Source organism: Acomys russatus, chromosome 2, assembly GCF_903995435.1.
Source record: "Acomys russatus chromosome 2, mAcoRus1.1, whole genome shotgun sequence".
NCBI lineage: Eukaryota > Metazoa > Chordata > Mammalia > Rodentia > Muridae > Acomys > Acomys russatus.
In genome coordinates, this window is record NC_067138.1 from 87,052,764 (window position 1) to 87,066,127 (window position 13,364).

A 13,364-nucleotide genomic window follows, 5' to 3' on the forward strand; every position below is an offset into this window, starting at 1 on the left:
CAATGGGAGTTGTTTACAACTAATTATTAGCCTTATTTAGAGAGAAAACAAAGTTAAATTCAGTGACATCTCTCTTTTCTTTTATCTTACATTCTTAGGTTTGGAGAGAGGGATTGAAAAGAAAGAAGGGGAAATATAGATATATATAAGAAAGACAGAATAAAAAGCAGATTAGTGGTCAAATATGAGGCACCAGAGACCTAGTGGCACTCAGGGGAAGGATAGCAGGAGATCAAGAAGAGACTTGATACCCTATGAGCATATACAGAGGGAGGAAATCCCCCTCAGGAACAGCCATAGGGGAGGGGAATAAGGGGAAAATGGGAGGGAGGGAAGAATGGGAGGATACAAGGGATGGGATAACCATTGAGATGTAACAAGAATAAATTAATAATAAAAAATAAAAGTAAAATAAAATAAAAGCAGATTAGTGAATCTACTCCTCAGCTTAATTCCTCAACTGTCACTCCTCACAAGATTATTTTTAATTCACTGGTAAAGAGTTTTGTCTATAAATACAAAATAAGTTTAATTCTAGATATGGTGGTATATAATTCATATGTAAGATTATTCTTCACACACCATATATAGATATATATGTTTGTGTGTGTGTGTGTGTATTTCAACTCTAATATGAGGTATTGTACCTTTAAATTCAATTTTAATACAAGGTTTACATCCAATACTTTGAAAGTACTGTTGCAGGCTATTTAAGATAAATAAATTTTAAAAGTTAATTGTTATTTGATCAAATCATGTCAATTAATAGTCTACTTTTATCAAAAGAATATACATCTTAGCTGTGACAGATAGACATGATGCTATAGAAAGTTAAGGTAGGATAGTTAGATAAGGTCTGTCAGATATATTGGGCCAGAAGGCTGAAGATGATGCTTCAAAGTTATAGAGAGTTTTGGGTGACTATTCAGGTAGCAAACTGTCTCTGTCATCTTCTCATTTGGAAAGCTACTAACTGCACTCCTGGCATACTCAGGTAATCAATTATAATCCTTCTTAAGTCTCCGATGGAGTTGAAGACAATGAAGCTTATTTGTGTAGGGGTTAAGATATTTTCAGGTCTAGATAGATGTTTTAAGTTGATAATGACAAGATGTGATAGAGATTTATTTACACTCAGAATTTTAGATGCACCAAGATAGGAAAGATATTTTATTCAATGCTGTCAAATATAAATAGCCAAAACACTAAGAATGTAACATTTATATAATTCTTGACTGTGTCATGGTTCTTCTTGCTATAGGTAGTTTATTGTATATATGTGTAATAATATAAATGTATGTGAAAAATAAAAAATGTTTAATTAAAATTGAAAATAAAAAGGGAGGAATATAGAAATATATAGGGAACATAGAACAAAAAGTAGATTAGTGAATCTACTCCTCAACTTAATGCCTAAATTGTCACTCACAAGGTTATTTTTAATTCACTGGTATAGAATTTTGTGTATAGACGCAAAATAAGTTTAATTTTAGGGACAGTGTTATAGAATTCAAATGTAAGATTACTTCATACATATTATATATACTCTACTCCAATATGAGGTATGGTATTGTACCCATATAACTCAATTTTAGTACAAGGTTTACTTCTAATACTTTGAAAGTGTTATTGCAGGCTGTTTAGGGCAAATAAGTTATACAAGTTATTGTTAGTTGATCAAATCATGGTCATATCAATTACTAGTCTATTTTTATTGCAAGAATATACATCTTAGGTACAACAGATAGATATGATTCTATAGAAAGATAAGGTAAAATAGTTATATCAGGTCTTCAAAATCCTCAGATACATACAGAATATGGAATTTAAAATTTTTTATTATTTTAAAAATTCACTGGCAATGAGACAGATTAACTCCTGGTAATACCCAGCCTACCTCAAAGAGGATTTTGAGCATCAAAGTACTTCCTTAATGAGATGTCTTCAAATGCTACAAATAAGCCACTAGGCAAAATGTCCTCATTTCTACCACAGAGAGAATTCTGCCTAAAAAAGGGCAAGCTTGGATGAAGGAAGATTTGATGGCCAAACTCTGCCAAGACAGAGTAAGTAAGTCCTCAATAGTTCCTGCCTCACAAATATGTCTGTCAGACATATATTGACCCAGAAGGCTGAAGCTGATGCTTCAACATTATAGAGTTTTGGGTGTCATCTTCTCATTTGGAAAGCTACTAACCTACACTCCTGCCATACTCAGGTGTTCAATTTTTTTCCTTCTCAAGTCTCTAATGGGGTTGACGATCAGATAGTTTAGTTTCACAACGAAGCTTAGTTGTTTAGGGGTTAAAATTTTTTTAGGTCTAGATAGATCTTTTAACTTGATAATGATGAGATAAGATAGATACTGATTTACATTCAGAATTTTAGACACACCAAAATAGGAAAGATGCTTTCTTCAAGGTTGCCAAATGCAAAATGTCAAAACCCTAAGAATGTAACATTTATATAATTCCTGATTGTGTCATGGTTCTCCTTGCTATAGGCAGTTTATTTTATATATGTATGTATAGTAATATAAATGTATATATAAATAATATTTTTAAAAAGAGACTAGAATGTTTAGGGATTCTATAAAGAAACACATATACTCATTTCCCTTCTCAAGACTCAGGGATCATTGCTGAAGAGAGGGCAGGAAAAGTGTCAGAGGAGGCACTAAATGACTACAGGGAAACATCTACTGGACAGAAATTGGCAACTACACATATGAACTCATGGAGCTTGCTGCAACTAGCATAAAACCTATGCATGCCAAATAAAAGCATGGAGAGGGAAGTCAGTCATGAAAGCCCACCCTTACCTATAGATAATATTACAATTTTTATTTGTCAAAGAATGGACTGTTTTCTCTAAGAGTGTATACACTGGCAGGTCAACTATGCTCCAGTAGTAACATCCAAGAATATTTAGGCAACAGAAACTTGTCTTGAAGAGTTTGGAAAAATTACACTATACTGGGTGAGAATGAAAGAGGGGTGAATCAGGGATGAATTAAGAGGGAAGATTATGATGAGAGTACATTGTATAAAACAAAGAACTAGGAATTTTTTAAAGAAACTACAACTGTACTTTTAAGAAAAGAACAAAAGCAAAAGATGGGTATTATATAACAAATTGTGTTTTAAAATAACATATGTTTAATTTTACTTCCTAATTTAGGCAGGATTTCCTAATCTTCTAATCTTCATAAAATAATTCATTCAATAACCACAACTCATAGACATGATACAATGAGGAAGTAAGGATCCAAAATGTATCTAGGCTTGATAACAGTAAGAACTGGAGTTTCTCTCAAACATGCATATATTTGGCTCAAAGCACATGATTTTACATCATTCCATGTCACTTCTGAGCAATTACATTTGTGAACTACTGAGCTCACAATTGTTGAGGTATTCTTATTCTAAATGGCCCTTGGGTTAAAACTCCTGCTGTGTAGTAATATATCTTGTCTTCCAGGAAAAGGAAACCAATTTCCACCTGTCCTGTCTAGGTCTTTTTCAACATATATGTTTTATTAATCATTAATCATTGTAACTACTGAAGTTTTGCACCATTTTTATAGATATATAGATACACATATAGGTGATAGATAGATAGATAGATGACAGATAGGTAGATGATAGGAAGATAGATGATAGATAGATAGATAGATAGATAGATAGATAGATAGATAGATATGTATCATATAGACAATATTTCAGAATTCAGGTAAAACCATGAGATTTCTACTGAGGTATTCTGGTTATGTTGTCTAACGTATAATTTGCTCTGTCATGACATTTGTCTGTGCTAGGCTCCTGGTATACCAGAAACAACTGATAGAAATAAAAAGATAGAATATAATGTCTCCTTTTCCTACTGAAGAAAATAGAAAGTATGTTGTTAAGATCTTTGTTATTTTCATTTGGGTTCACAGTTCTTAAAGTAGCATTCTTTAAAACAGATCGGGAAAACAAGAAACTAAAAAAAAAATTGTAAAAACATGACTTCATTTTTCTGTTAAAGTCTCATAATTAGTCATCTGAAATAAGTTGAAAAAGATGAAATTTTCTTCATCCAATTTTTAAAAATAGGTCACATACTGTTAATAAAGGGAAAAATAGCTGATTATATACCCCAGAATCAAAAGTATAGCTAAAACCTTTTGCATTCTTATGAAAGGCATGTTAAATCCTGGAACTTAGAGATTTTGTCTTTTTTATTTTTCAGAATATTTTCCTTTATACATGAACTTGGTGGTGCACTCAGGGGGCTCTCTGGCTGAGACTATGTCTCTGAGTGGCATTGTCATCTCCCTGTAACTATCGCATGAAGAACTTGTTGGAGAATGGCTGTAATATTATAATTCAAGGTCAGATGTCAAGAAATATGTCTTTTGTAGAAGAAGTACTACTTTGGTAAATTCCTGCAACAGCAAACGTTGCCTGAATGGGCAGATGATCAAAGTGCTAATGCCTTTATTCATTCACTGAGTTAAGTGTCTACACAATGCAGAGCACTTTAATAAGGGGCATGATAACTTCATAAGGAAACATACCTCACTCTGTAATAAATGATAACAAAGAGCCCAAGTTCATCTCAAAGTAAGAAGAATTAGAAATTAGTGATATATCCTCATGGGGTAGAGAAAGTCCTTGATGTCAGGGCGTGGGTTTTATGATACAGAGATTCTTATGCATTGTCAAAACTAAAGAAATCCAGTGTAGACTGAAGAGTGGGCGTATTTTTTAGGCTACCATGGTGACAATTTACATAGATTCCACAAAGGGAAATCAATGACTCATGAGAAAAGACTTAAAAAAATTTAACAAAAAGAAATTTTGTGCTTTTTTAATTTCAAAGGTCTATTGCTTTTTCATTGATATTTGAAAGTTCAAGTATATGAAGAACTGATTTATGTTGGAAATCGTAAGCAGTTTTCAATATGCAATATCTCTAAATGTATTGCAGAGATGGCTCCATGTTTAAGATTGCCTGCTGCTTTTCCAGAGGGCCTAAGTTCAGTTCCCAGCACCCATGTCAGATGACTTATAGCTTGGCATTCCTCCAGTTCCATAGGATCTGATGCCTTCTTCTGGCCTCCACAGGTGTTGGACTCATGTGTGCAAACCCACACTGAGACATACACACCTAATGACAATTGAAAGGAAGATCTTTTTAGTTTAAAAAAGATCTTTCAATTTTATTCTTGAAAATGTTCACTTTCATTCTGTTCTGCAGCATACATGTGTACACTTGTGCATGCACATGCACACACATGGTTTTATTGCATTTATTTTTAGAAGCCTCAAGTCACATCCAGGTTCTTCCTTTCTCACTCATAGAGATTTAAAGCAAACGTGATGAGAGCAAATCAGCCGAAGCTCCCAAGAACCACAAAGTTTGTCCTCGAAGGCTGAGTAAATGAATGAACACAAGGTAGAGTTCATTTCATTTTCCTGACCTGTGGATTCTGTACTTGTCCCACATTCTATTACTGCTTCTATGTTCATTCTTGAGACCCCAGTCCTTAACATCAGAGATAATAAAACTTCATGGGGGTGATATATGTGGCAATGGATGCATAACACACAACATAAACCACATTTGATAAAAACAGCTACTTCAGCAGGCCTTTCTTAGTGGTATTTATAAAATATCAACTTTATTCCTAGCACATACAAATCTAGATTGCCTATAAACATCCATTTTAAGAGAACATAAGAAATGTGTCTGAAAGTATTTTCTTTATTTCATTTTTTTAAAAATATGTTGAAAATATATTCTGATAGAGCACATCCCAACCAATTTCTCTTTCCTCCAATCCTCCCAGCTCACCCTTTAACCTCTCCTCTCTCCAGATCTGCTCCACATTCTTTTCTCCTTAGAAGAGAGCAGGCCTCCAAGTGACAACAACCAAACAGGACAAAACAAGATACAGTAAGGCACGGCAGAAGCCCTCGTATTGAAGCGAGACAAGGCAACCAACAGAGAAAAGATTATATGAAAGCATTTTCAAACTACTCGCTGGTGTTACTTCCTTCTCTGAAATTTTTGTTATTGAAGGTCACTGTGGATCAGTATGTATTTCTCATATGGGTGATTGCATGCAATTCTAAAAATAACTCTAGGAATCAAGCATTATTTTTCTCATTTTGTAAATAAAAGAGAGTTAAAGCATTGAGATCTTTGAAACTAGCCCCAGTTTATAGATGACAGAAGCAAGATTCAATTATAAGAATTGTGACCATCTTCTGCCCCAATTTCATGTTTTTAAGTATCTTACCACATTTCCAAGAAAAGGCTACATTTCCTGATCTTATTATGAACACTTCTTGATGACTGTATGACAGTTACTCTATCTAAGAATTAATCTTCCCCATAAACACTGTGGGTAACAGTATATAATCATGTATTGCTTCTATTTTAAAGGATTATATACTTCATCCTAGGAAAAGAAATGTACTTATTCTACTATATTTTTAAATACATTTATTTTATTACATATGTATGAAACAAATTACATACAGCAGGGAGAACCATGTGACAATCATGAGAATCATGAGTTCTATACATATTACAGTCACAGTGGTTTGGCTATTTGTGTTTGTCCAATTTGCAGTAAATGTCTTTCCTGTCTTGTTGAGTCTAAATTTCTGAATGAAATTCAGTATCTATCCTACCTCAATTCTAATAACTTAACTTCTTTATCTTGATCTAAAATGATCTTATCTCCTAAGTAACTAAACTTGATTGTAAAACTATACTATCTGGTCTTCAATGCCCCTCAGAGACATGAGAAGGAATAAAACTTAAATTCCTGAGTGAACCAGCAGTAAAATGTACAAATTGATTTAGATGTCTACCATAGTTTTTATTCTTGTTTTTCTTTCTTTCCACATATTCTCTCTCTCTCTCTCTCTCTCTCTCTCTCTCTCTCTCTCTCTCTCTCTCTCTCTCATAATTATTAACCAACTCCATGTCTCTATGATACTGCAATAGAAGTCAATCCAAACCATAGTTCTAGTTTGCATCCCTGAGACCCAGCTACTCTTCTAAGATGGCCCAGTGCCAACAAGGTTGAGAACCTCAGCCCGTGTTTTATTCTTCTCCCATACATCTTGTTGCTAACAGCCCATACCACTATAAGGTTGCTTGCTCTGTTTAATGCATCAGCAGTTAGATATAGAAGTAAAGTACAGTGCGTCTTTGTTATATAAAATGCATGTGTATTAAAGTAATACGTGCCAGGCATGGTGGTGCATAGCTGTAATCCCAGGACTGGCTGCCCACTTTCTCTATATCTCTTCAATATAGTTCTTGAAGTTCTAGTCAGAGCAATAAGACAACAAAAGGAGATCAAGTGGATCCAAATGGGAAAGGAGTAAGTCAAATTATCCCTATTTGCAGATGATGTCATAGTGTACATAAGTGAGCCCCCAAAATTCCACCAGAGAACTACTACATCTGATAAACACCTACAGCAAAATGGCTGGATAAAAAAAATTAACTAAAAAAGACAGTAGACTTTCTATGTACAAATGACAATCATGCAGAGGAAGAAATTAGAGAAACTACTCCCTTCATGATAGCCACAAGAAATATAAAATATTTAGGAGTAACTGTAACCAAGCAAGTGAAAGACTTGTTTGAAAAAAAAATCCAAATCTCTGAAGAAGGAGATTGTAGATGACATCAGAAGATGGAAGGATCTCCCTTGTTCATGGATCAGGAGAATTAACATAGTAAAAATGCTCATCTTACCAAAAGCAATTTACAGATTAAATGCAATCCCTATCAAAATACCTACACAATTTTTTAAAGACATTGAAAGATCAATTCTCAACTTCATATGGAAAAACAAAAAACCCAGATTAGCCAGAATAGCTAAAACAATCCTGTACAATAAAAGATCCTCCAGAGAAATCTCCATACCTGATCTCAAGCTGTACTATAGAGCAACAGTAATTAAAATTGCATGGTCCTGGCACAAAAATACATTGGTTGATCAATGGAATTGAATCAAAGACCCAGAAATGAATCCACACACATATGGACACTTGATTTTTGACAAAGAAGACAATTCTATTCAATAGAAAAAGAATAGCACCCTCAACAAAAGGTGCTGGTCTAACTGTATGGCTATATGTAGAAAAATGCAAGTAGACCCATAGTTATCATCATGTACAAATTCAAGTTAAAGTAGATTAAAGACCTCAACATAAAACCAGAGACACTAAGTCAGTTAGAAGAAAAAGTGGGGAAGAGCCTGGAACATATTGGCACAGGAGACAACTTCCTGAACAGAACACCAACGGCCCAGGCTTTAAGGTCAACAATTAATAAATGGGACCTCATGAGGCTGAGAAGCTTCTGTAAGGCAAAAGACACTGTCAACAGATCAAAGCGACAGCCTACACACTGGGAAAAGATCTTCACCAACCATACATCTGACAAAGGTCTAATATCCAAAATATATAAAGAACTCAAGAAATTAAACACCACCAAACTAAATAACCTAATTGAGAAATGGGGCTCAGAACTAAACAGAGAATTCTAAACAGAGGAATACTGAATGACTGAGAAACACTTAAAAAATACTCAACAGCTTTAGTCATCAGAGAAATGCAATTCAAAATGACACTAAGATTCCATCTTATACCCATCAGAATGACTAAGATCAAAAACTCAAGTGACAGCACATGTTGGTGAGAATGTGGAGAAATGGGAGCACTCTTTTATTGCTTGGAGGGGAGCAAACTTGTACAACCACTTTGGAAATCAATCTGATGCTTTCTCAGAAAACTGGGAATAGTGCTACTTTAGGACCCAGCTATTCCACTCCTTGGAATATACCTAAAAGTGCTCCACCTCACAACAAAGACATATGCTCAACCATGTTCAAAGCAGCCTTATTAGTAATAGCTAGAACCTGGAAATAATCTAGTTGAAGAATGGATAAAGAAACTGTGGTACATGTACACTATGGAATATTATTCAGCTATTAAAAACAAGGAAATTCTGAAATTTGTGGGCAAATGGGTGGAACTAGAAGTGATCATCCTGAGTGAGTTAACCCAGAAACAGAAAGACTCACGTGGTACATACTCATTTATAATTGGTCACTAGGCCAAAAGGGATGTCCCTTGAAAGTCTTCAGGTACCAGGAGATTAGGAAAGACGTGGGGACTTTCTAATGGGACTCTAGGTGAGAGAAGTACGGGAGACTGGAGAAACAGAAGGATCCAAAGGGTCCTAGAAATTTACAAGAAGAACATCATAATGGGCAGGTCTGGACTCAGGTGGGGTCTACTCAAACTATTGTAACCAGATAAAACAATACATGCAGTAAACATTAAACCCCTATTCATATTTAGCCTGTGGACAGGACATTCTCCACAGTTGTGTGGCGAGCAGGGACTGACTCTGACATGAAATCTGGCACACCATATTTAACCACTTTCCCTTTGTGTGGAGGCCTGGTGGCACTCAGAGAAAGGATAAGCAGACCATATGGTGGGAGAGAAGTTCCCCTTATGTCACACACTTATGTGAGGGTAATAGGGTGAAAGTGGGAGGGAGGGAGAAATTGGAAGATACAAGTGAGGGGATAACAAATGAGATGTAAACTGAACAAATTAATTTTAAAAAATCTTCAGTTCCCAGAACTGGAGAGGCAGAGGCAGGCAGATCTCTGTAAGTTCAAGGCCAGCCTGGTATGCAAAGTGAGTCCAGGACAGCCAACGGTACACAGAGAAACACTGTCTTAAAAAACAAACAAACAAAAAAAAGTCTTCAATAATCAAAATAAGAAGCACACTATTTTGATATTATGATGTAGAGTTTAACAGTGCACTTATGTATTTTGACACATTTTTGTCTCATAGTTTCTTTCTAAATTGCTAACTTAAATATTATCTATGGAAACTAAAAAAATAAAATTAAAAATAAAATTTAAAAAAAAATGAAAAGCAATTCCTTAAACTGTACCTTTCATGCTTTTATTTATAATTCCTACTAAAGATAGAGTAATAATAAATTTATAGAAAAAAACAAAATAAATTTATCCCTGTATAATACAATTAATATAATTGAAGAATGTCATTCTAACTTATATATTTCTTGAAGGAGTTTCTAGTTCATTTATTTTACTCACAACCTTTTTCTCTGGTTCCAGTTGTCAGTTTAAATGGTTTTAGAATCAACTAAGAGACATACCTCTATTTGTACATGAGAATCTTTCCAGAGAGTTTTCACTAAGGACAGAAGCTCAATCTACATGTACATAATATTATCTTGTGAGCTAAGAGCTCATATTCAACAATGGGACAGGTGGTCCCATTCTCTTTCATCTAATCAATAAAACAGAGCAAGCTGCTCTGAAACCATGGACAATCCTTCCCTTCAGGATAGACAGCATTCCACCAAACTGAGCAAAAATAAATTCCTCCTCCTTTGTTGGTTTCTGTCATGTGTTTGTTAACAGGGATGGAATATCAATTGATACAGAAGCACATAAAAGTTTATATGAAGATAATTGTAACATGAAAGTATGCCCAAATCTCTCTTGTCAAAGAAACTTTCTAGTTTTTCATTAAGGTCCTCATAATAACTTCAACTAAACACATCTACAGTGACCCTTTGTTCCTAAACACATTCACATTCTGAGACAAAAGAGATTGAAATTCGCTGTATGAATTTTGAGTGAAACACACTTCTACTCATACCAGATATTGAGGGACATAAGCAGTACCATACACATTTATGTACTGTGAGTGTTGAACATAATTAAATATTGATGTGTCAAATTAATGAAGTGGCCTGGAGCAAACACAATTACTGTGATGAAGAGCTCACAAAAGGAAATCACTTCAAAACACCAGCCTATGTATAATAAATGGTTGATAGGATCTGTGAAGGAGTAAATGCACTTAAGGAATTAGGGGTCAGCTGTTAATAACCCTGCTCTAAGACTGATTTAATAGTAATACAATAGCAATTGTTATAGAATACCACCCAACAGTTTTTCTTCTTGGAGGAAACCTGATTTAGAAAGAGGAACCTTGGTATGCAATTCCTGATGATGCTGAAATCTAAAGTATCCAAGGAGCAAAGAGAATTAATTTCTCACAACAGGAACACAAATTGAATACATCCAATACTTGAGAAGAATGTGGTGTTTTCTTGAAAATTACTGAAACACCCAAAACCTCAATGTGAGAGGCAGTAGCCAGTGCTCACAGGAGATCAGTGCAGCTTGTGCCACTGCAGCCCAGTGACTACCTTGGTTTTGGAAGTGCTGTGGGAAGAGAAAGTTGCTCTTGAAAGTTTGGGGAAGAATTACAGACAGGTCTTCAAAGGGGGGCTTCAGAACAAAGCCTGCTACTTCAACCCCCAAACCCAAGGGAGTGTGAAGTCACTACAACAGTAGTTATCGTAACTCTGAATCATGAGCTCATACCCTGTTAGTAAATGCTACCCAATGCTTCCACACTGAAGTGGATGCATCTATTAAGACCTTGTATATGTCCTGAAATAGACAGGTTGTTTGGTGACAGGAGTGGTCCTCTAGTTTGCACAATAAATCAAAACTGCCACCTCTCTTGCAATAGTTCTTAGTGAGTGTCTGTGGAAGGAAAAAAATGCAACAAATGACAGGAAAATTTATTTTACATAGTGTAAGCACATCTTTACATATGTATAGGATTTTTCTATTTTATACAGCTTTAAATTACAGAAATGCTTACCAAAAAATCTTTCCAAATGCACTTTATGTGTTGTCTTTAATGATTAAGTACTACAAAGAAAGCATATCATTTCAAGTGTAAGGAATTATCATCAATGCATTATCATGAACTCAGCTTCAGATAATACTTCAACTTGACCTGTTTTATCATTAAAGTTGTTTTTTATTTAAGTTCCAGAATTTGATTCTATTGTTTCCTCAAAATCTTTAGTTATGTATCACTAGTAAGCTAATTTTAAAGCTCATGCATTTCCTGCTGTTGCTATTGGCTTCAATATCAATACGGACAGCAAGCGATGAATATGGTCTCTCAAGACTTGTATAAACCCTATAAGAAAATGTCTCATAAATTCGAGAGCATTAGAAAAGAATGTATGATTTAAATATTTTTTACTATCTTAAAGAAAATACTAAATGCATCAATTGTAATATATCTGACCATTAGAACCAGAACCTCTTCAGAGGCTTATGAAAAGAAGAGCAAGTTTTTTTTCTTCCCTTCTCTTACCTAATGAACAAATCTACAGTTGCAGAACTGCTGCACTTTTGTCAACAGTCCAAGAGTGCTAGCACTGATGTCCAAAATCTCCTCACTTTTCCTGTTCTTGTTATTATTAACACACAAGTTAACTACTGAAAGTCTACTGTGATAATAAACTTGAGAAAATTTGTAAGTGAGAGAGCTTAGGCAACACTATGCTTAAATCAGAAAGTAGAAACTTTTCCCAAGAGACTGGCACACCCACGGTGAACATGTAAAGGTTTTCTTCCTTATTTCCCATAATGTTAGCAGATCAAGAAATTGGTTTAAAAGATGGCTGTGTATTGACCTTATCTTAATAAAGAAACCAGTTCTTTTTTTTTCTTTTTTTTTTTTATTAATTTATTCTTGTTACATCTCAATGTTTATCCCATCCCTTGTATCCTCCCATTCCTCCCCCCCCCCGCCAGTTTCCCATTATTCCCCTCCCCTATGACTGTTCCTGAGGGGGATTACCTCCCCCTATATATTCTCATAGGGTATCAAGTCTCTTCTTGGCTACCTGCTGTCCTTCCTCTGAGTGCCACCAGGTCTCCCCCTCCAGGGGATATGGTCAAATGTGAGGCACCATAGTACGTGAGAAAGTCATATCACACTCTCCACTCAACTGGGGAGAATATTCTGACCATTGGCTAGATCAGAGAAGGGGTTTAAAGTTTACCTCCTGTATTGTCCTTGGCTGGTGCCTTAGTTTGAGCAGGACCCCTGGGCCCAAATCTGCCTATCATATTGTTCTACTTGTAGATTTCTAGGACCCTCTGTATCCTTTTATTTTGCTGTTCTCCCATGCGTCTCTCATTTAGAGTCCCAATAGGATGCCTTCCCCTCTGTCCCAGTTTCCTGGTAAGTGAAGGCTTTCGTGGGACATGCCCCTTGGGCTAGTATGCAGATATAAGTGAGTATATACCATTTGATTTTCTCTGCTTCTGGGTTAACTCACTCATTATGATCATTTCTAGCTCAATCCATTTATCCACAAATTTCTGGAATTCCTTGTTTTTAATAGCTGAGTAGTATTCCATAGTATATATGTACCACAGTTTCTTTATCCACTCTTCTACTGAGGGACACTTA